Raw genomic sequence first — 23,610 nt, forward strand, 5'->3', positions numbered from 1 at the left:
AATGTCCAGCTTATTGATTGCAAACACAATTCAAGCTTACAGTAATAAAGAATAAGATATAATGAAAACTGTAAGAATTATATTCATTTGGAATTTGAACTATAGAGTAGATTACAAAATCGAAAATACGACAAGGAAGAAGTTTGTTATAACAAGTAAAATATTTTTCTTTAGATGATGATCTTTGGGATTTTGTTGTTAAAGTGCTTATTTAAACAAAGAAAAATCTTGTTCTCAATGTTTTGTTTGATCTGCAATTTGATCTCTTCCTCAGGTGGATGACTAACTTAAAACATAACTTAACTAAGAAATTCGGTCAGAATGAACAATAATAACTAAACATGTGGCATGCACAAGTCAGGAATTTCAACAAATATTTTGTATGTGAAATATATACGTTCAATTTTTAAAACATATACATGCAAATAAAACTATTAGTTATAAACTGAAATAAATACTGTTGTACACTTTACAATAGGTCTGGACGCTTTTATGAGGGTAATGGAAAAATGTATTTAAATGTATCAAAATGCAACTTTATCCCCCATTTTGAGTAATAAAACAATTTTACTTTGAAATTCGAGATAGCTAAGACTAAAATTTAGTAAGATATAAGATTATCCAATTAGAGGTTTGACATTGTTTTAGGTTGTATGCCATAGAAATTATTTTGTAAAAACTTCCGCAAATGAATAAAAACGGAATGCCCATTGGTACAATTAAAATCTTTCCTCATCATCATAAAAAGTTGTGAAGTTCAAAATTCGGCGGGAACAAATTCGGTTTCAAGCATTGCACCTTGTTAACGTGCCTACGGACTTAAACGTAGTTGAGCACAAACTTTTACATAGAATACGTGAACTATCAATAATGTAAATCAAACTTAAAAAGTCAAATATTACTTGGAAAATTACAAAATTTCCTTACTTTGTTTCTCTATCTTCAATGTTTTGTATACATTAAATGAAAGTGTGTTATGAAATAATTGTAAATCAATATACCGGAATTTTGTTTCCGATTAAAATTCTGCAAATCTTTAATCTCATTTATAAAATCTATAACAATAAAATTGTAAATCTTTTATAAAAAGAGGTTTATCTAAAACTTCTTATGTATATAAAATTAAGTAGCAAGATACACTATGAACCAAATTATTAATAGTTTGTCATCCTGTTATATTTTCTTATATAAGTACAGAGTCAACTCATCAGGTTATCAATCATTTACTGTATTTTTAATGTTTATTTAATCTCTGTTTGAAATGTAAATAAACTTAATCTTACTAAAAAGAAACTCTATCAATTACATTTATTTTCAGGACATTTGGAACAGTTGCAATGAGACGATTGATATTTGGTGGTTGAATAAATATGTGATAAATATCTGCAGTATTATCCAGCCCTCACTTATGCCCTCAGGAGCTTGCTACACCTTCAATAGCCTTCCAGGCAATCAACTCTTCCGGAAATCCATTTTCTCCTCGTCAGTATATTATTGTTTTATTATCTCTTGTCAGTTTCCAATCATACCCGTTTCCATATAAGTGTATTACTTAAGTACAGTTAGAGCTTTACAATTTAGCAAAAAAATTAAGTCAATTTGTGATTTTTTTCAAATTTTCGACGTGTACCGTTTTCACAATAAAAGACATATTAGTAGGCTACAAATGTAATGTATTGTATAAACGGAATTATAGCATTGTTACTCCATATGAATTATATAATAATCAGAGGTTAGTAAACTTGACTTTACCACAAAACGACAATCTATTACGTGTTTTTGAGTTATTTCTCATTCTAAAGTAATAATATTTTTTTAGTTTGTGCAGCTCCGTATTTGAGGTTATGTTGGCCGTTAGAATGTTCTAGAAGCTTTGCAGCGCACGTGTACATTTTGAGGTTATGTCAGTAGAAGTCGCTGTAAATAGGCTACTTAATCTTGTTTCGTTTCCATTTAGTTTCCATTTAACGCTAGTTTTCTTTATTAGTGGTACCATTTTTGAGAGTTTAAATCGACCTAACATCCCTAATGCACAAATGAAGCTATTAGTTTAAACTAGAGAGGAAATAATAAAATTCTATTTTTTTCCTCCCTGGTTTAAACAGTAATTTAACTTTATGTTATGAACCCAAAAGTAATATTTTCGTGCATCTAAAATACTGTTCAAATGATTAAACCTTTGTATTAAATAAATTACAAGAACTTTTACTTAAAATATTATAAATTGTTATTCTCAAAAATGCAATGATCGTGCCTCCGAAGGAATATGCAATATATTTCATATTTCATAAACCACAGAGACAGGCGGATTCGTAAAACCACTAATTGTATAATGCGCTAAACATGTAACCCTTCGGGTACAAAACCCACTTTACTTAAAGCCCAACATGTAGCCATTGACGACAGTTATGACAGTACGCGTATCCAATGGTACACATGTCGTCTTAAACCTGTAAAAAGATTAAACCGTGAACAATTTTGGAGTGACTTATGTTTTTAATTTTGATAACTAGATATAACAAATAATGAAATTTCAGTTTACCTAATCATGCCCATCAAGTGAAATACAATGGTGATATTATCTGGAGTCCTGACAGAGGATACAGGGGCAAGGATATATTTAAGAGCCCGCCATGGAGGGTCCGCGGAGGAGGCTATGATCAGGATGCTCACTTCCTTCTCAATCTGAATATCCCAAACTTTAACGACTCTTGCTTTTATGGAAGTCATGGGTTTAAGGTGAGTAAGAATTAAATTAAGTTTAACATCGGCTTAAAAATTAAAATAGCCTGAACAAAGTTAACATCTCGTCGTCTAGGGCTGTGACGGGTTGTAGAAACACTTTAAAGCAGAGATGGAAGAGTCTTGTGGATTGACGCAGCGAGAAGAAGCGATTCAGCGACTTAGCTGTCGGATCTACCGGCAACAGATCAGTGCACCTCCAAAAGCTTATAAGTCCAATGTTAGTACAATATTTAGGATACATATATGTTTAATTCATTTATTACTTTCATATATATATGTATTTTTAATAAGTGAGGTTATTATTAATTTATTTCATCCGTCTTATTTGTTTAATATAAAATAATTTTGTCTAATTTCAAAAATTCGTTCACGGTGACTGCCGTGGTTACTAATATTTGTGGTTCACGGTCGCCCCACTGTTGCTAGTATCCCATGGTTCACTGTGGCCACCATGGGTTTCAATATCCGTGGCTCACAGTGACTGCCACTATTGCTAGTATCCGTGGTTCACGGTGGCCACCACGGTTGCTATATCCTTGGTTCACGATGGACGCCACTGTTCCTTCTATCTTTGGTTCACGGTGCCACCACGGTTGCTTGTATCCGTGGTTCAAGATGACCGCCACGGTTGCTGGTACCCGTGGTTCAAGGTTGCCGCCACAGTTTAGATGTGGTTTATTTATGAGTATTAATTCTTAGGTGGAAAACATATAAACGTTTTTGGTGATTAATATAAAGTTTGAAAGTGAACAATTTGTTCTTTCAATTTTGCGGAACATAAAACCTCAATTAATATCAATTTAAATTTTAGAACTAATAATTTGATATAGGCTGCTATTTTTCTTAACATTGATGTTAAAATAATGTGAAAAGTGCTTATTTTAAGGTGTTAAAACTCATTTCAACACGTAACTTTTTTATTTTTTACGGTATTATGTAGTCTCAATAATTGTGTCAAAAATATAATTGTTTACAGGTGATTCTGCATAGCCCCGCAGAGGCGCCCACCCTTTCTCATCCTTCGATATACGTGCGCACTGATTGCTTGACCACCATCTCAATTGTCCCAGAGATCAAAACAACTAAAGAGGAGTTAAGAAGATGGGACCCGACACTGAGAGGTTGCTTTTTTGAAGATGAAAGGCCGCTTCAGTATTTTCAGTACTACACAGAGAAAAACTGTGACCTGGAATGTGGAAGTAACGCATCGCTATCACGCTGCGGTTGTGTGCCTTTCTATTATCCACGTAATATTTTTCTTAATAAGGGTTATTTTAGCAATCTTAAATTAATATTTTTGCTCTGTTTTAATGTAATATTTTGAAACTCCGTCCAAAATTAAGGTAACGTAGACTTTTACTTTACATCTATAGCTATTAATGTAGCAAGCTATAGATGTATCCAGGAAGCTTGCATTTTGTTTTGAGGTTAGCCGTGCAGTGGCAGTGGCCATTAGAGATGTGTCGTTCAATTCGAACGGGTCAGTCAAGTGAACAAGTTATGTAGATCAGAGTGTTTCAAAAGACCCGTTCATCTAGAACGTTTCGTTCACTTTTTTCTGCCAACTAAATAAGTTTGATACTTTTTGTCAAACCAGATATTTTATTTTTAATGATCGTTAAAACTTGTAATATTATTTATTAAGTCCATTTAAAAACTCTTATCCATGAAATAAATAATAATAAACCATACACAAAGTACAAATTTGAATGGCAGAAAGTTATTGAATACTAAGGGATACCATACTGATATAATTATGAGGTATAAAACCAAATATGCCCAAAAATATTCTAAGCAGCATGTTCTGCGAAAAGCTAAGCACGTGGAGGTACTGTAACGTTGTATACACAGACGGGTCAACGGGTCTGATACCACTTGTACCTTTGTGACTGCGAGAACGGAACACCGGTTTTGTGATTGCCGCCTGTGTCCTTCTCAGTGTTCTCAGCTGAGCTAACAGCCACTAGAAAAGCACTAATATGTATCCCTGTACTGGTAGGCTATTAAAATGATGTAACTCCTTGAGTAGCTTACAGGCTATCACTGACATACCCTAAACAGTTCATCATCTGTAACAATAAAAACGCTCTGAGTGACCTGGCGATATGTAATATCCAGGTGGTTCTTATACGGGTACCAAGTCATACAGGAATCCCTATCAACGAACTGGCTGAGAAAGCTGCACGAGATGTGAATTGGCTGATTATCACCCTTTACTCAACACCTAGTAGCTTCAGATTAGACAGCCATTATAAATGATATATTGTGAGATGAATGGCAGAGATCGTGGTCAGAAATTACCAGTAATAAGTTTGAAATATTAAAGAACAGTGTTACTTCGGGAATAATTGAATCGCACCATCCGCAATATACCGAGGTGGTAAGAGGTGCTGTATTATACCGATTACGGATAGGACCTCTGTGCCAATTCTGTAATATTGTAATCTATGAAAGACATCATGACAGAGTGGAACTTATATTCTCGACAAAGAAGGACTACCTTATTCCAGCAACGTTGGATTTCCAAAAAAAAATACTTTGTTACTTGGCAGAGTCTGAAGGGTCTTTTGAAGTCTTTAATATCATTTTTAATATGAACTGGGTGAACCCATTTACATCTGACCTTGGTCTGTAATTTTTATGTGCGGTATTTCTGTAATTATTAAATGTTTTACATGTATAAAGGCTGGTAGCGCCAACTTTGATGTCGCCAAGATTATGAGCAGTCGTTACTAGAGAAATTCATCTTGACGACCAATGTATTTGAAATTTGAAAAATACTGTTTGAACGTTATTCTTTACCAGGTACAAGAGATATTCCTGTTTGTACCATGGAAGCAATTAACTGCTTCATGGATAGTATAGGTAAGTACATTGCTAATAAATCAACACAATATCAATAGTATTATTACTATTCATTAACAACTGGATTTTTTCTACACATAGTACTCTAACATAAAATATAAATGATCCCTACTATTATAGTACAATTAACTTAGTTTACAAGACATTTAGAGTAATTCAATGAGTTGCTGCATAGCCGTTTCAGAACAATTCCGCATGTGAAACAAAAGCTGCAGTACCTAACATCTTCCACAACGTGGTTCAAATTTATTCAATAGCCAACATAAATATTGATAATTTATTTCTTATGGGTTTACATGTGATTAATATTTGTCAACCGTTTGAGATACTAAAACATTTTTACTATAAAGAGTTAAGGGAATGTATTAGCATTCCAGAACATTTTTTACTTTTTATTTAATTCCTTAGATAATTGAGTTGTGAATTTAAAATTTTCATGGTCGCCATTTTGGAACGATATGACGTACCAATCTGACCAATGAACGTGACCGAAATATTTATTATATACATTTTTTTGTTCAGAGATTGAACTTGTTTCAGTATTCCTATTGGCAGTTCTTGACGACTAAGGAAATACTTATGGGATTTATATGTAAATAATATTTTGAAAACTATATGAAATGCACAAGTTGTTATTAGAAAAAATTTAGGAGGTTTTATAGTGTTCCGAGTTAGCGAAAAAAGACAGGAGGTCTCGGAAGCGCGCCCCTCCCAAACTCGGAGCAAATCATAAAAAAAAAAAACAATCACATGCCACTAGTGGGAAGAGACAAAAACGAGACAAGATTTCGAGTACAAGAAATATAATTAGTAGGTGGCAAACATTTTCCATGCAACAAATACAATTATGCAGCACCACGGTGCACCGCCGTAACTTAAAAACTAAATAACAACAATAAATATAATTCCAATAATGACAATAATAATAAATAAATAATATAATAATAACACAATAAATAGAAATTTGGTCTATAAATAACATATATTCAGGTACGGCGGTGGTAAATATAAAATTTTTAACAGGTAAATTTTTTATGAACTGAGGGGAGGGAAAAAGGTTGATAGAATTTCTAGGCCCACTATTTTTGAAAAGTAATTTTGTTTCAAGTTTGTAGCCGAAATTAAAAAAAATATATTTTAAAGCCAATTTTCGAAGGAGGCGGGGGCTTAGTTGCCTCCACGAATCCGAATTAAAGATGAAATCCTCCCCTTCAGGTCATGTAACTAACTAAATAAATACTGGCTAGGTACTGGCCCCTCCTCCCAGATCTAACATCTGGCAGCGCTCCCTGCACCCCAGTCCTCGCAAGTTCAGTATAAGAAGTAAAAAAAAAACATTTTTTAATCCAACCTTGTTACAGAAGAAATGAATGGGAGCACTACACTCCGGTTGGATGCCGATCCAATAGCGCTGGCAGGGCGCGGGCATTCAATTTTTCAGTTGTTCGGGCAGACTCGCCGCACCAGTCCCGCTGACGGCACTCACGGGGACCCTATAGAATCCCAACATAACCAGTAGATATCAGAAACAACTTTAACTACAACCCGAGAAGAAATAATAAAAACTTAATTATGTTTGCCCAAAGTATAATAAAATATTTAAATTTAAACAATTAAAAAAAATAACAATCTGTAACTAACAGTACCTTTTAAGTATTGAAAAACTGTTTCCTAAAAAATAACTCAAGACACCAAGTATTAAAAGATACACTACTTGGTGACAATATTAAATATTACAAACAACAACAAATTTTCAAATATATAAACATTTACTTATAGGCTAGAACAGCCATACTAAATGATTAAGCGTGATAACAATTACTTGTAACTATAATTCGCTGGATTTTTAATTCATTATATTATAATATTATAATAATTTACATTTTGCTATTAAATATTAATAGTAAGGTAGGCCTAATAATTAATTATATAATTTACAAATAATAACAATACATTATTTCCCAAATAACAATAATTAAATTCCAATCAGTTCACGCTACTATAAAGGCAATAATTAAATAATAAAATTGAAATCATGAATGTTGCCACCTAATTTTGCACGCAACACCAAAACACGAGCTAACAAAAATTTGCAAAGTCTGTACCGTCTCGCTTACACTAAAAAAATCAAAGTGTGTACACGGAATAAATAATTTCCGTTCGCCGAACGGATCAGTTAGAAAGCACTAGAGCAAAAATATAAAAACTTAACTTGCATAGTAAATAAAATTAACAAATTTAGAACGTACGAAAGACAGGATAGAACACTTTGCGACACGAACACGTACACGAGGAACACCAGTTACAAAATAATATATATAAACTACTTATAACTAATCAACGAAAATATGTGTCTGGGTGGAGAGAAAAAACCGCCAAACTATAATTAAGTAAAGAGAGTGAAAAAGACAATTACCTGCCGAAAGTCGGTGAATAGCCAGCCATGGAGAAAACGGGGAAGAACAGAGAACAGCCAGAACACAGTAAGCTTCTCCGAACGTGTCTGACCGCTTCCGAACAGTAGCCAGAGCCAGTGCCGGTGCCGGTGAACAGCTGGTCGGTATAAACTAGTCAAGTCAACCAGCTGACCTCAACCAGGCAGAAAATCAATACTCTGACGGAGTGACTCCCCACCGACTGACAAGAGTGGCCGAGGTGGGCAAAATAAAAGACAAAAATAAATTGTCCAAACTGAGCCCCGGCTCAACCTCCCCCACTAAAAAGGGTGCAACCCAAACAAAACCTCTCCCCCACTGAAAGAAGAACCAACAAGCTCTGGCACAGGAAAACGGGAAGTCGAGAACCCTAACAGGAAACGAAGTCCTGAGCAGGAGGCAGACAAAAACACGATCCTCCTGAAATTTTGAGAGGCGCCTCTCTTGGAGAAAGAAGAAAATAGAAAGAGAGTAAAACGACACCACAGGGAAAACCAGGGGTGATCAGTCCCCGGACACCCCCGCAGCCGCACCAGTATCCAGAGCATGACCAGAGGTATCACCACGGAAGGCCTTCAGATGAGAAACGTGGGCCTTCCGCCACAACCTCCCCGATACGGGATCAACCAACTCAGCAGTAACTGGGGAGAGAAAACGAAGAATCCGGTGAGGACCTGTCACCGATAGCAAAGTTTGGCTGCCCGTTTATCCACGGCCGAAACTGACCGGATGGGCCTTACAAAAGACAAGATCCCCCACCTGGAAGGGGTTTAGCAATACGTCCCTTATTGAATTTTCTCCTCACCCTTTCCCTAGACTGTAGGAGCTTAACCCTGACTGCCTTCCCAAGTGTCACTCACATTGGGAGTACCAGGCATCTGGTAGAAGACTATCCAGACTCCAGAGATTAGACAAGGGATCAGAAGGAGGACGACTAAACATGACCTGGAAAGGCGTGGAATCATGACTTTCGTGAAGAGCAGAATTGAAGGCTAACTGAAGCCAGCTCAGGTTTTTCATCCCAGGTAGTTTGTTTCTCAGCGTGATAAGCGATGAGGGGCGGCTCCTCAGATTGCGGTTGAAACCGCTCAGCATGAGAAGGCTGGGGGTAGTAAGGAGATGTCGTAACATGTTTGATTCCATGACCCAAAAACAGAAGCGATGAAACTCCCTCGACACGAATTGTGTCCCGTTGTCTGAGACGAAGGTGGTCGCGGGCACTCCAAAAATTCTGTAGAAGGGCGGGACTTGAGTGCCTTGACGGTGAGCGACGCCGTGGCACTCCTAAGAGGAATCAACCAGCAAACTTAGAGAAAGCATCCACAGCGACAAGCAGGGAGGTGTTCCCCTGACTTGCTACGGGGAAAGGGTCCCCCACATAGTCAATGAACACCTTTTCAAGAGGCCGCTCCGCCACCCTCGGAGGAAAGAAGTCCTAATTTTGGTATTTTGTGCTGGTTTACTGACCGAGCAAAGATGACAAGCTCGTACTCTACCAGCAATGTCTCTGTCCATACTCTTCCAGATAAAACTTATCTCTGATTTTAGCGATGGTCTTGTGAATCCCTAAATGACCGCCCACGGGAGAAACATGAAAATAGGGAAAAGGACCATCGGTGTTATGAGGGCACTCGGCAGAACAATCTTGGGACCACCTCCGCGTCGGGCACGACAGCAGAGGACACCCTTGGACAAGAAGTAAGGAGAGTGGGCTTCTCCCTCCTGGAGCTCACTAATGATGTTTGACAACTCGGGTCTTTGAAGTTGGTGAGAGCCAAAAACTCTCAAAGGCAGCAGGGAAATCCAACATCACAGTCCCACACAACGGTGCTTGAGATCAACAGGATCGCTGGGTAGATGATACCATTCTAGAAAGAGCATCGGCGACGACGTTTTTGGGTGCCGCGAATGTGCTGCACCCTGAATTTAAAGGCCGCAATTTTGACAACCCAGCGACCAATCTTTCCCGAGTTGTCGAGGATGGGCCAATAGCCAGGAAAGAGCCTGATTGTCAGTTTTTCAGCAGAAATTCGGAATGCTCTAGGAACCTCCGAAACTTATCCATGCCGAAAACGACCGCCAAACACTCCAGCTCATAAATAGAAGTTTTCTTTTCCTGAAGGTCAAAGTCCTAGATGCAAAAGCTATAGGTTGCCGAGCACCGTCGAATTCTTGAGAAAGCACAGCTCCTACAGCACAGGATGAGGAGGAGTCAGTCTGCAAGATGAAGGGCCTACTAAAGTCCGGTATTCGCAGCACAGGAGGTTGGAATAATGGCCTCCCTAAAGCAGTTGAAAAGCACGTTCTTGATCTTCACCCCAAACGATAACTTTGCGTCTTTCCTTCTTTAAGGTGTTCAGTGAGGGGCGGCCACCTCGGCAAAGTCAGGAATAAACCTACGGTAGAAATTAACCATGCCGATGAATCTGGCAACACCCTTGGCATCCTTCGGAGGAGGGAAATCCCGAATGCCTTGGGTCCTGGCAGGGTCTATAGATACACCCCTAGACGACACGAGGTGACCGGAGAAACGATATTTCAGACTTGGCGTAAGACACCTTCTCCGGATTGACTGTAAGGCCAGCCCTACCCAACCTAACCAAGACCTCCTCAGATGTTTAACGTGTTCCGTGAAAGACTCACTGTAGACCAGAAGGTCATCAAGATAATTAAAGACATATCTGAACTTCACATCGTGGAAGATGGAGTCAAGCAACATAGTTAACGTTTGGGCCCCCACAGCTAGCCCCCATAGGCACAGATCGGTACTGATACAAATTCCACGGAACACAGAAGGCCGTGAGAGGGACGTGATTCCTTCTTCAACGGAATCTGATGATATGCTTGGTTCAAATCAAATATAGTGAAAAATTTGGCCTTACCGAACCAATCAAAAGCAGAATGGAGATCGGGGAGAGGCACTGAGTCTATTTCAATTTTGGCATTAAGTTTTCTTAGGTCAACCACCATACGATGTTTTCCATTAGGCTTTGGAACCAAGAACGCTGGACTGGCATACGATGAGTTTGAGGGCTCAATAACTCCTTGATCCAAGAGATCCTTGATGATACCACGCATAACCTCCATCTTTGGAGGGAGCCAACTTGTATGGGTGGGAGCGTACTGGCTGAGTGTCAGTCAGACGAATTTCATAATTTCAATGAGATGGGTAGAACCGAGCTTGGGTGTGAGGACCTCCGGAAATCTTGAGCAAAGCTCACGGAGAACCCCAGCTTGCTCCTCATCCAAGTGACCGAACGGGTCCCCAGGGCAGAACCTTCCTCACACTCCACCTCCACAACCTGCGGCGTCGATTTGCATTTATCAGAAAAGGGGACTGACACTCGCCGATTGAATTTGAAATAAGACTGGCCCGCCTGAAGATCCAGCACCAAACCAGTCTTTTGAATAAAATCCGCCCCAAAATACAATCCATACTCAGGTCCTGGGCCACAAGGAAGCTCCACACCCATGAAAAAATATTCAACCTTAAACTTGATTGAAGCCTTCTTCGAAATTGGAAGAGGGGAATTAGAAGCAGTCCAGCAAGTTAAAGAAGACTCCTCGGTGTGCTTCACCAAACTAACCTTGAAATGGCTTCAAAAAGACGGGAAGAGATGAGGCCCTCTACCACCTACAGGCTGACCCGGAATCAACTAGGGCCTTATGCACTGAGTCTCCCACTAAGATATTGATATAAGGGCACACCGAAGATGCTGTCCTAAGCCGTTAGGTTTCCCTTTTCTGCTAGGCTCATAGTGTCCAAACTATTAATCATAATTTTTTCGCACAGGTACTATTTTTTTTTGAAATTTTTTCTTAGACCTCGGGGGAACTTCAGAGAAAACCCCCTTTGATCTAGTTTTTTGGACCAGTGCGATATCTCCTAGGACACTCCCGACGAGTATGACCTCGTTCACCACAGGCATAGCAGATGGGTGGATGAAAGCCCACCAGAGTGATGTGGCCCATCCACGGGATTCTGTACGGCCGTGACAGCCCTGGAGGGCTGGATGGAACGATGATTGTTCCTCTCCGCCCTCTGCCGGTCAGCAAACTGCACGCTGCGCGAAGCAATGCACAGACGGTCCAGTTCAGAAAAGGTGGAAGGGCGACCACAGCAAAAAACTAGACGGGGACCTCTCTTCAGGATTGAGACCCTCAAGAATGGTGGTGACCACAGTACTTTCGGGGGATATTGAGGCCTATTAACACCCTATCAGTGTCCCTCACCTCGGCCACAAACTTAGCCAAACTCTCTCCGTTGCCCTGAGGCCTAAAGAATTTCTCCACACGGAGACGTTCCCTCCACTGACCAGGAACAAAGAAATCCAATGCCTCCTATGAAAATCATCCAGGTACCACCCCTCTGGAGAACTCGAACCAGACAGTCACCCAAAGGTGGCCTACAAAACGGAGAGATGACATGCAGGAAGCTCGCTCCCTGAAGACCAGGCAAGTCATGCAGTCGCAGGATCTCAGAAAGAAACCGCAGCAAGGCTTCAGTATCTAGACCATCCACCGTTGGTAGTCGCTGCAGCAACGGGGTAAGTGGGTTCGGAAGCTTGTGATACTGAACAAAGGATCCCGTCACCACAGTCCCAGTCCCCCAGATCCAGCAGGCATTTGGGTCACAGGCCCCGGGCCCCGTCCACACCAGACACCCCCGACGCCACGCCCACATCAAAATCAGCAACAACTGACCCAGGGATCCGGCATTCACCCTTAACAGCCGCAGCAGAGTCAATCGCAGACAAAGTTTTTTCAGGAGCCCCCTTTGCCCCTCGTCCCTCTCGAGTTACAGTCAGCAGGCCGTCAACAAGGTGACGCGTTCCTCCAACCACTCCTTATCACCAGAACTGGTAAGCTTGGCTCTAAGTAGCGACAGCCTCATATGTAGATGGGTAAGCCGGGACAAATACCTAGCCCTCTCTCGTCCAGTAGGCGGCGACTCCAACACAGTCCTCCTGACTATTCTCAAACGTCTCCAACTTAGCCTCCAAAATAAGGCCTCTGCTTCTGGAACGTCAAATCTCTAGGCCAGGTCGTGTCCAGTTCCATATTATCACGCAGTTGCTTCCGCATGGACTCGCAGTCGGAACCCGGAGTAAGCCCACGAGCCAACAACTCAAAATGCAGATCCTCCTTCAACAAGTATTCAGGCACCAGAGAGACAGGCATGATAAATAAATAAATGACACAGACTAACAAGTAACACACACTGACTAGAAGTCAACGACTAACAAAGCAAACAACTAAGGCGACAAGTAATAACGCAGTGAAACAACACTCTCAGCAGGGTCCCCAGAATTCCTGCCGTCCACGAAACACGGCAGCGAATCCAAAATACCACAACAAAAAACACTACGCCGTACCAGAACAAAACCAGAAAAAAAACAATGAAGACAAGATATAACAAAAACACACAAAAGTAACAATAATCAGAAAATAAATAAGTTCACACACTTCCTGTAAATCAGCGAAAAATAGCTCAGCGAGACGGCACAGGCGCAGGAAGTCACAAAATACTAACTTCAACTCCTCTCCTCTCACCACCAGTGGCAAAACAAAAACCCCGGGCCCGCAGAGGGTAAAAACACGTAACCACGCTCTGCTACCATTTTGTTCCGAGGTTAGCGAAAAAGACAGGAGGTCTCGGAAGCGCGCCCCTCCCAAACTCGGAGCAAATCATAAAAAAAAAACAATCACATGCCACTAGTGGGAAGAGACCAAAAACGAGACAAGATTTCGAGTACAAGAAGAAATACGAGTATAATTAGTAGGTGGCAAACATTTCCATGCAAAATACAATTATGCAGCACCACGGTGCACGACGCGTAACTTAAAAACTAAATAACATCAATAAATATAATTCCAATAATGACAATAACATAATAAATAATTATAATAATATAAACACAATAAATAGAAATTTGGTCTATAAATAACATATATCAGGTACGGCGGTGGTAAATATAAAATTTTTAACAGGTAAATTTTTTATGAACTGAGGGGAGGAAAAAAGGTTGTAGAATTTCTAGGCCCACTATTTTTGAAAAGTAATTTTGTTTCAAGTTTGTAGCCGAAATTAAAAAAAATATATTTAAAGCCAATTTTCGAAGGAGGCGGGGGCTTAGTTAGCCTCCACGAATCCGAATTAAAGATGAAATCCTCCCCTTCAGGTCATGTAACTAACTAAATAAATACTGGCTAGGTACTGGCCCTCCTCCAGATCTAACATCTGGCAGCGCTCCCTGCACCCCAGTCCTCGCAAGTTCAGTATAAGAAGTAAAAAAAAAACATTTTTAATCCAACCTTGTTACAGAAGAAATGAATGGGAGCACTACACTCCGGTTGGGATGCCGATCCAATAGCGCTGGCAGGGCGCGGGCATTCAATTTTTCAGTTGTTCGGGCAGACTCGCCGCACCAGTCCCGCTGACGGCACTCACGGGGACCCTATAGAATCCCAACATAACCAGTAGATATTCAGAACAAACTTTACTACAACCCCGAGAAATAATAAAAAAACTTAATTATGTTTGCCAAAGTATAATAAAATATTTAAAATTTAACAATTAAAAAAAAATAACAATCTGTAACTAACAGTACCTTTTAAGTATTGAAAAACTGTTTCCTAAAAATAACTCAAGACACCAAGTATTAAAAGATACACTACTTGGTGACAATATTAAATATTACAAACAAAACAAATTTTCAAAATATATAAACATTTATTATAGGCTAGAACAGCCATACTAAATGATTAAGCGTGATAACAATTACTTGTAACTATAATTCGCTGGATTTTAATCATTATATTATAATATTATAATAATTTACATTTTGCTATTAAAAATATTAATAGTAAGGTAGGCCTAATAATAATTATATAATTTACAAATAATAACAATTACATTATTTCCCAAATAACAATAATTAAATTCCAATCAGTTCACGCTACTATAAAGGCAATAATTAAATAATAAAATTGAAATCATGAATGTTGCCACCTAATTTTGCACGCAACACAAAAACACGAGGTAACAAAAATTTGCAAAGTCTGTACCGTCTCGCTTACACTAAAAAAATCAAAGTCTCGTGTACACGGAATAAATAATTTCCGTTCGCCGAACGGATCAGTTAGAAAGCACTAGAGCAAAAAATATAAAAACTTAACTTGCATAGTAAATAAATTAACAAATTTAGAACGTACGAAAAGACAGGATAGAACACTTTGCGACACGAACACGTACACGAGGAACACCAGTTACAAAATAATATATATAAAACTACTTATAACTAATCAACGAAAATATGTGTCTGGGTGGGAGAGAAAAACCGCCAACTAATTAAGTAAAGAGAGTGAAAAAGACAATTACCTGCCGAAAGTCGGTGAAATTAGCCAGCCATGGAGAAACGGAAGAACAGAGAACAGCCAGAAACACAGTAAGCTTCTCCGAACGTGTCTGACCGCTCCGAACAGTAGCCAGAGCCAGTGCCGGTGCCGGTGAACAGCTGGTCGGTAAATTAGTCAAGGTCAACCAGCTGACCTCAACCAGGCAGAAAATCAATACTTTTTTTTTTTTTTTTTTTTTTTTTTTTCAAAAGCTTTATTTCTGGTTCAATTACTACAAGTAAATAATTATACACAGAAGTTTGAATCATAGAGAACAGAAGAACATAGAAAATATTAACATTAGTGGGTTTGCTCCAATGGAGACACCCTATAACATATACAGTTAACAGAAAATAAACAATAAAATTAGTACTTGACAAACAATGTAAGTTTCAAATTATAATAAAATGTCTTGAACAAGACGTGCTTTCAGTCTTCTGTTGACAGTTCTTTGGCCAATGTTTAAAATGGACAGCACCTGTTGATTGGTCCAGAGTTTCTAGAAATGTAGCACTTAGTTTTCGGATGTAGTCACAGATGTCGGAATTTCTAATTCATTATGAATCTGTCGGTTTCTAACAAAACCATGGAGAATTTGTTGCTATTCTCAAAAACTTGTTTTGGAATACTTGAAGTTTGTTCATTTTTGATTTATGGAGGCAAGGACCCCAAAACTGGACAAGCATAAGTTAAGAGGGGTCTGAATTATTCCTTGGTAGATTTAAAAGAGCGCATTTAAAGTTTAAGAGATGATCTTCTATTGATAATTGGGTACATTTGTGCCAATCTTGTGTTTGCTTGATTTAATTTTGAATTTATGTGCTGTTTATAAGTAAGTTTAGAGTCTAATAAGACACCCCAAATAATTTAACAGTTCTGTCATTTTCATTCCATGGTTATGATGTTATCTTGAATTTCTATATTCCTTAAGGGATTGAATTTTTCTTAGCGAAATATTTTTCGCTTCACATTTTAGAGGGTTAAGTGCGATTTTCCAATTAACGAACCAATCCAACAGTAGGTCTGTATCAGTCTGAAGCATGTCAACTGCTGTGTCAATGTCTTGATGTTGGGAAATCAAGGCAGTGTCATCAGCGAAAAGAGCAAGCGTAGAATGAGCTGGAATGGGTAGGGTCATGCATGAACATATTAAACAGGATAGGTCCTAAAATTGAGCCTTGTGGCACACCAGCTCGGATCTGTCGAACAGTGGAATGAGTAGAATTTTATTTTTACTGAAAAAGTCCGGTTTTCTAAAAATGATTCGATGATGTTTTGCAAGTAATTTGGAAGTCCAGTTTGAAATAGCTTATACAGAAGGCCTTTGTGCCATACTTTGTCAAAGGCCTGAGCAACATCCAGAAACAAAGCAGCAGAGTGTCTTTTATTTTCAAAACCTTGCACTATTGTTTGTGTTAACCTCGCAAGTTGCTGCGTAGTAGAATGTTTTGCCCTAAAAACCGACGAATTGGTGGGGAGGAATACATTGAGCATCTTCAATGAATCTGCATAGTCTCTTCTGTATTAGCTTTTCAAATACTTTTGCCAGAGTGGGTAGTAGGCTGATGGGTCTGTAACTAGAGGGATTTCTAACAGGCTTACCGGGCTTGTGGATAACCAATAACTTCTGCATGTTTCCAGGATTTAGGAAAGTAAACCAACGTGTAGGCATGTATTAAATAAAGTTTTTAATAGCTGATGGGCTGTTGGCGGGAGTTCCTTTAATATTAAGTTTGTTATCAAGTCATACCAGGAGCTTTCCTCAACGGTAGGTATTGGATAACATTTCTAATTTCAGATGTTGTGATATACTGAGTGGGAAGCTCAGCAGATAAGATTGTGCTATTTAAAAACCTGTCTGACTTCATCTTCAGTTTGCAAATTAACAGTAGGGTTAGGGGAAAAAAGCATTTTCAAAATAATTCGCAAAAAACCTCACATTTTTCAGAGTCACTCTGGTACGTCTCCTGGCCTTGTTGAAGGGGAGGGATCGTAGAAGGCGTTCGTGAGAATTCTTTTGGTTGCCAGCCACATTGAACTATCGCCTGGGTTTATTTCACTCAAATATTTCTGATAGTCATTAATTTTGAAAATATCTAATTCTGATTTTATTTTCCTGATGAGCCTGTTAAGCTGCATGCGATCTTCTGGATGCCTGTGTCTCTGCCACCGTCTCCTAAAAACATGTTTTTCTTTAATTAAATTAAGAATTCTTTGCGGAGGGCGATTAGGACAAAACATGGTTTGTGATTGTTTTGCGACTGCTTTTTTAACCGAATTTTTAATCAGCTTCAGTGAATTGTAGTACACAGTTGTCAATATCTTCGAAAGACTGTAAACAATTCGGCAAGATAATATTAGTTTCTAATTCGTTATGAAATACAGCCCAGTCAACTTTACCATTTATTAGTTTCAATGGAGGGATTGGTAAAATCGGGTTTAATTGAAAAAGTTACAATTACTGGTAAGTGGTCAGACGTTAACTCGCATAAAGGTTTGCTGTACTATCGGTTCATTGAAATTATTAAACAAAACAATATCTAATATGTCAGGTTGCTGGTTTCTCTGCCACGGATAAAATGTTGGTTCTACAGGAGCAGATATATTAATAGTTGTACGCATCAAGTAGTCATTCAATTTATTACCCTTTGGGTTATTAGTGCGACATCCCCATAAAGTGTTTTTACTGTTTAGATCTCCCATTAAAATAGTAGGAGGACTATTATTATAGAGAATCCTATTAAAATCTTCATCAACAAAAAACGTTTGTTAGGAGGTAAGTATGCTGATACTAATGAAAAGTTGAGTCCATTTTGTAAAAATATTTTTATGGAAACAGCTTCTAAACTTTGTAATGGGGAGCAAGAAATTCGTGGTGTTTTATGTTTCTTTTTGATCAAAATTGCGACACCCCCAGAGGCATGAGGAGCCACTCGGTCCTGTCTGTAAATAGAATAGCCACTTATTTTAAATTTATCATTGGGCAGGAAGTGAGTTTCAGTGGACACATGCAACATCTATATTATGTCTTACTAGGAAATCTGTAAAGAGATGTTTTTTTGTCTTTCAAAGCCATTGGCATTCCAATTGAGAACAATTAAGTTTTTAAAGAGAGTTGGGGCCTGATTGTTAGTCACGGGCATTTTTAAAGAAAGAAGCAATTAACCTGCTGAATAACCTTTTTCAACTGGGGTATGAGTATTTTTTACTACATTGCTTATTATTTCGTCAAGACCCTGAGATGTTACCTGCTTCCAGAGATTGTGGATCCTCTACGGAGTTTGCAGTTGAAGGAATGTACGGACGGTACGGACGGATGAGCCACCTCAGCATAGCTGGGGGAGTTCATATTCAACGGAGATCGAGGTGGAGATGATTTTGGTTGAGTTTTCCCTAGGTTCGTTGAGTTTTCGGGTCGTGTCGTTGTAACTTGTGGACGAGATTCTTGGTCGTTCCCTATGGAGGATTTCTTGCGACCGGTCAATTTCTGCTTGAGCCCTGGTAGTATTTACACCTCCTGTAATTTGAAGTATGTTCCTCGCCGCAGTTAACACACACTGGTTTGGTTTTCTTTACTGACCGGGCAGTCTGAATAGAGATGGGATCCCGAGCACCGCACACAGCGAGGGTCCAGTTTGCAGAAGTTTTTTGTGTGACCAAAGTCTTGGCATCTCAGACACTGTGGGATGTTTTTTGACTTCCTTTTAATTTCCACTTTAACTATGGCGTGAAACAATTGTTCAAGGTTCATAATATCACGACCACTTTCCGAATTCTCCAGCTCTACAAAACAGAGTGGCATTGGACTTTTGTTTTTGTTGAACAATCTTGATACTTTAATGGTCGGGTAACCCATGTCACATAACTCTTGATTGATTTCTTCGTCAGTTAGAGAGTAGGGAACATTACGAATGATCACTTCAAGGTTTTTGTCCTGGGAAGGTTTAAAACGTGAAAAACTTTACTTGATTTGTTTTCATAAAAGTTAGTTAGTTTCCTGTAGTCATTTATTTCTGTTAGGTTTATCTTGATCGATTTAGCTTTGATTTCAGTTGTGATAACTTGATATTACATTACACTTAATATCTTTTATTAATTTCTTGGTGGTTATTTACGTCACGCAAAAATATTGGTGGGATCTTAGATCGTGATTTATTTTTCTTTATATCATCAGGAGATCCTTGTTCCATTTCATGTCCTTGTTGTTGAGGAAGGAAGACAGTAGCTATGATCTGCAACATTGGTATGGGTTGGTTCAAGTATCTTGAATCGGTTTTTTGAATGAATCTCACTCACATCGAGGTAGTACTTCTTAGGAGGTGGAGAAGCATTTGCAGTTTTAGTAATATGTCGCTTTTTTGGATTCACGAAGTCGTTGTTGTTATCGGGAAGAGGAACAGTTACGCATTTCTCATTCATGTCTAACGTCGAACTTTGTCCGAGCGGGAACAATTCATTAGCCTGGCTGGCTGTCATAGCGGTAGGAGTAGGTTTAAAAACATTTTAGGTTAAGCCTTTGTTTACAATATTTGAATTGAACATCAAATTTCTTGTGTGAACGAATCTTGTGAATTAATCAAACAAATACAATCTAAACACGGTAAAAAGTTAAAAACAATAATTAAAAAACACTTAAATAAAACTTTTTGAACAAACAATTCGAAGAAAAATAGCGGACTAGAAAACACTAGGTTAAAAACTGTTTTGTCAGTCAGCTGAAGATCTCAAAATCAAATACTCTGACGGAGTGACTCCCCCACCGACTGACAAGAGTGGCCGAGGTGGGCAAAATAAAAGACAAAAATAAATTGTCCAAACTGAGCCCCGGCTCAATAGGAATTCCAGAACATTTTTCGTTTAGGTCCATCAATAACGAAGTTGTGTTTTTTTAAGTTTGAACTGTTGCCGTATTGGAACATAATAGCATACCGAGCTGACCAACAAACAGCTGAAATACTTATAAGAATAAGTTGTGGCCCAATTTCAATTTGTTTAGGCTTTATCATTGACACAAGCCATGGTATATAGTATAGATATGAATATTATTTTGAAAATGTATAAGGAAGCTAAATTTAAGGTTAAACACGAAAAACGAAGGTACTTTACGTTTGTCGGCAATTTACAAAGAACATAGACGCATTCCTAAGCATTTTTTTTTTTAACTGAACAACAATCACATTTATTGTACAGTTTCGTTTTAAACCTGTCGCGCAACTCGATGTTTTAACATTTATCCGTCGGATTAGAAGGCAACTGGATCTGATAACATGTATTATTCTTGTAAAAAAAATTCTATTTAGTATTCTACCGATTATCACGATGAGTTTTTAACAAGTCTCTGACTTCTGGTTTGTTCATTTTCATGGAAATGTGCACTTTTTTATACACGTAATAAGATCCCATTCCCAAATCTTCCATAAGATTAGAGACCTATTAGTATCCTGTCTGCTCTTTCTAAAGGTTTGGAACGCACTGTTGTCTCAAATTCTGGATTTTTGTCTTGTAACAATATAATCAATATATTTCAATCTGGTTCTGTAAATGCCACAGCACTGATATAGCACCCTTGATAATCAATGACGACATCATTCTGATAATCCATGGACCGCAAGCAGTGCAAATGTAGATTCTTCTCATCTTCTTGATGTTGGTTTTTCTAATGTCGCATTATGTTGGACGGGATCTTACCTAGGTGGCCGGTAACAATTTGTGTGAGAGATTCTCGAAAGATATCTGACTGGATGCCTGTTGTTTGTGTTGTGCTCTAGAAGTCCATACTAGGCCCATTACTGTTTACTATTTAAATAAACGACATTAGTACAGTACCTACTTAAATATACTTGATTTCACTGTTACGCTAACGATCTACAAATATATACTCACATTAAAGTTACTGATGTTGATGAAACTTCCAACAAAATCAGTAAAGACATTGAACGTATTGTACAGTGAACAATAAATCATGGCCTCAAACTTAACTCAGGCAAATATAAACCTACTCGTATATTAATTAGACACTATTCTTTGCTAAACTCTTTGAGTAATGAAACCGTACCGAATATTAAAGTTACTGAAACATTTTTACCTCACTTCGGCAAAGTGTAAAGCTTACTGTTTATCAACAAAACTCTTGGATGTACTGACACAGTGATTAATACTTGTAACAGGGCATTTGCAGTGATACATCAACTAAAAATAATACAGTCGTTTCTACCGTGTCGTGTAGAACGTTTACTGACTACGTCATTGACATATTCACATTTTAACTATTACAGCGTTGTTATTACAGCAAAATCCATAAGTGACAGCAACTAAGTGACATACTACAGCGAACCAAAACTATTGCATTTATATTTAATCTACCGTGGGAGCACGTTTCTGCTTACTATACATAACTGAATATACTTTAACAATCGTACCAAAGACATATGCGAGTTGCATCGATGTTACACACGATACTATATACTTGACCTCCGTAACTTGCACGCGACTTTGAATATATAACTGTGAGTAGCTCAAGGCATATTCGTTCTGGCTCTTCCACTCTGTGTATTCCTCGCCACAGAACGACGGGCTTCAATAAATCCTTTACCTTACTGCTTGTCCAACCTGTAACAGCATACGCTTTTGCAGCAATAATCACTTTTCTATAAGTTCTTTTGTAAACTTGAAAAAAGCTTTAAACTCTTCATTGTTAGTAATTCTATTAATGTCTGAAAAATTTAAGTTTTTCTCTTGAACCAAAGATGCCTTTTGTGATCCAAGTATTTTGTCCCTTTTTTGTACAAACTATTTTAGTATGACATCAGGTATTGAAGTGGAAATTTAAATAATCAGTAAAAGTTTAAGACTGACGATTTACAAGTTGTAACGAATTTAGAAAATTCGAATTTTCTTTGAAAAGGGAGATGTTGATGAGAGCCTGGCCTTTTTTATAATGTTTGGTTCTTTTGTGACTAGTTTACCTCTGATAATAAATAGCCCCTTGGCCAAAGTGATCAGAGATTGACCAAAGGACACTGCGACACTAGAGACGTTAGTAACGTTATTGTCAATATTCGATTGTGTGTTAGCAGTTACTTTGGTGGATAGGTGATTGTTGTTTACTGCTTCGACATTAAAATCACCCACAATAACGTACTTTTTTGTTTAGTCAGTTGGTAAAGCTTCGAAATTCGAAAAATATACTTCATGTTCTCGCATATTTATGTATGGAAATATGTACTGATTTTTTTTATAATACATGTACATTTTTCAGTTACATCTCTGGATCCAGATACATCCACGTATCAAGATTGTAACTGCTTACCTGCTTGCTTTGAAGTTGATTACAGGATAAGTGTTACAAACTTCAGACGGAATTTATCAGCAATACAAGCCAAAGTACCCTTTGTACCCTTTATTAACACAAACATTAGGTGAGTCTTTATGTTTGTTTTCTTTTCATTCTTATGTACACTTTATACTAAAATTGTAAGGCCAATACTGAACTGCCAAAAAAGGTTAGTCTTTTAAGAACATCAGGTGATATTATTTCCTATCTGACTGTATCACGTTTAAAGAAAGATATATAGCATTACAAAAATAATTAATTCAATTATTCTTTTATTTAGGATAATGAGTAAAAATCAGATAGATTAGACCTTAGTATAAAATACTATATAATACCTTAGTACTATATAGTAAATTAGAGTCTCTGCACATGAGTATCCTCTCACTCACATTTAAAAAAACGTTTTGTAAAAAATAATTTTTATTGTTATGTATTAGCTTTAATTTTATATGTTTAATTTTCAATTTCTTTTCTTACTGTCACGTCATATTTCAAATACCGCCATTGCAACGTCTAAAGGTCAAGAAACTGTGTGTTTGTTGAACATAGTTGCAGTCGTAGCATTTGACCCACTGATATTGAGACATTATGTTCTGTCCACTCATGATGAGAATTAAAGCTTCTTACAGTCATACCATAATGCAAATACCACTATTGAAAACTCTCAGGTATCAGAAATTGGGTGTTTATTGTTGGACATAGAAGGAGTTGGAACGTTTAACCCACTCATCTTAAAACATTATGTTCTGTCCATTCATGTTGATGACGAATCCTTCTTAAAAATCTTACCCTACTCCAAGTACCACCATTGCAGACTCAAGGGTCAGAAACTGG

The 23,610-nt window shown here is 38.0% G+C and overlaps 1 long non-coding RNA gene across 1 annotated transcript; it reads left to right on the forward strand.

The window, feature by feature from the left end:
* The first annotated feature begins 1,324 nt into the window (after positions 1-1,324).
* On the forward strand, positions 1,325-22,850 carry LOC124357704. Its single transcript, XR_006921968.1, has 4 exons — positions 1,325-1,482; positions 3,722-3,992; positions 5,551-5,610; positions 22,702-22,850. It is a non-coding gene; the product is annotated as an uncharacterized LOC124357704 (long non-coding RNA).
* Positions 22,851-23,610: the final 760 nt, after the last annotated feature.

This window comes from Homalodisca vitripennis, chromosome 1, assembly GCF_021130785.1.
Source record: "Homalodisca vitripennis isolate AUS2020 chromosome 1, UT_GWSS_2.1, whole genome shotgun sequence".
Lineage (NCBI taxonomy): Eukaryota > Metazoa > Arthropoda > Insecta > Hemiptera > Cicadellidae > Homalodisca > Homalodisca vitripennis.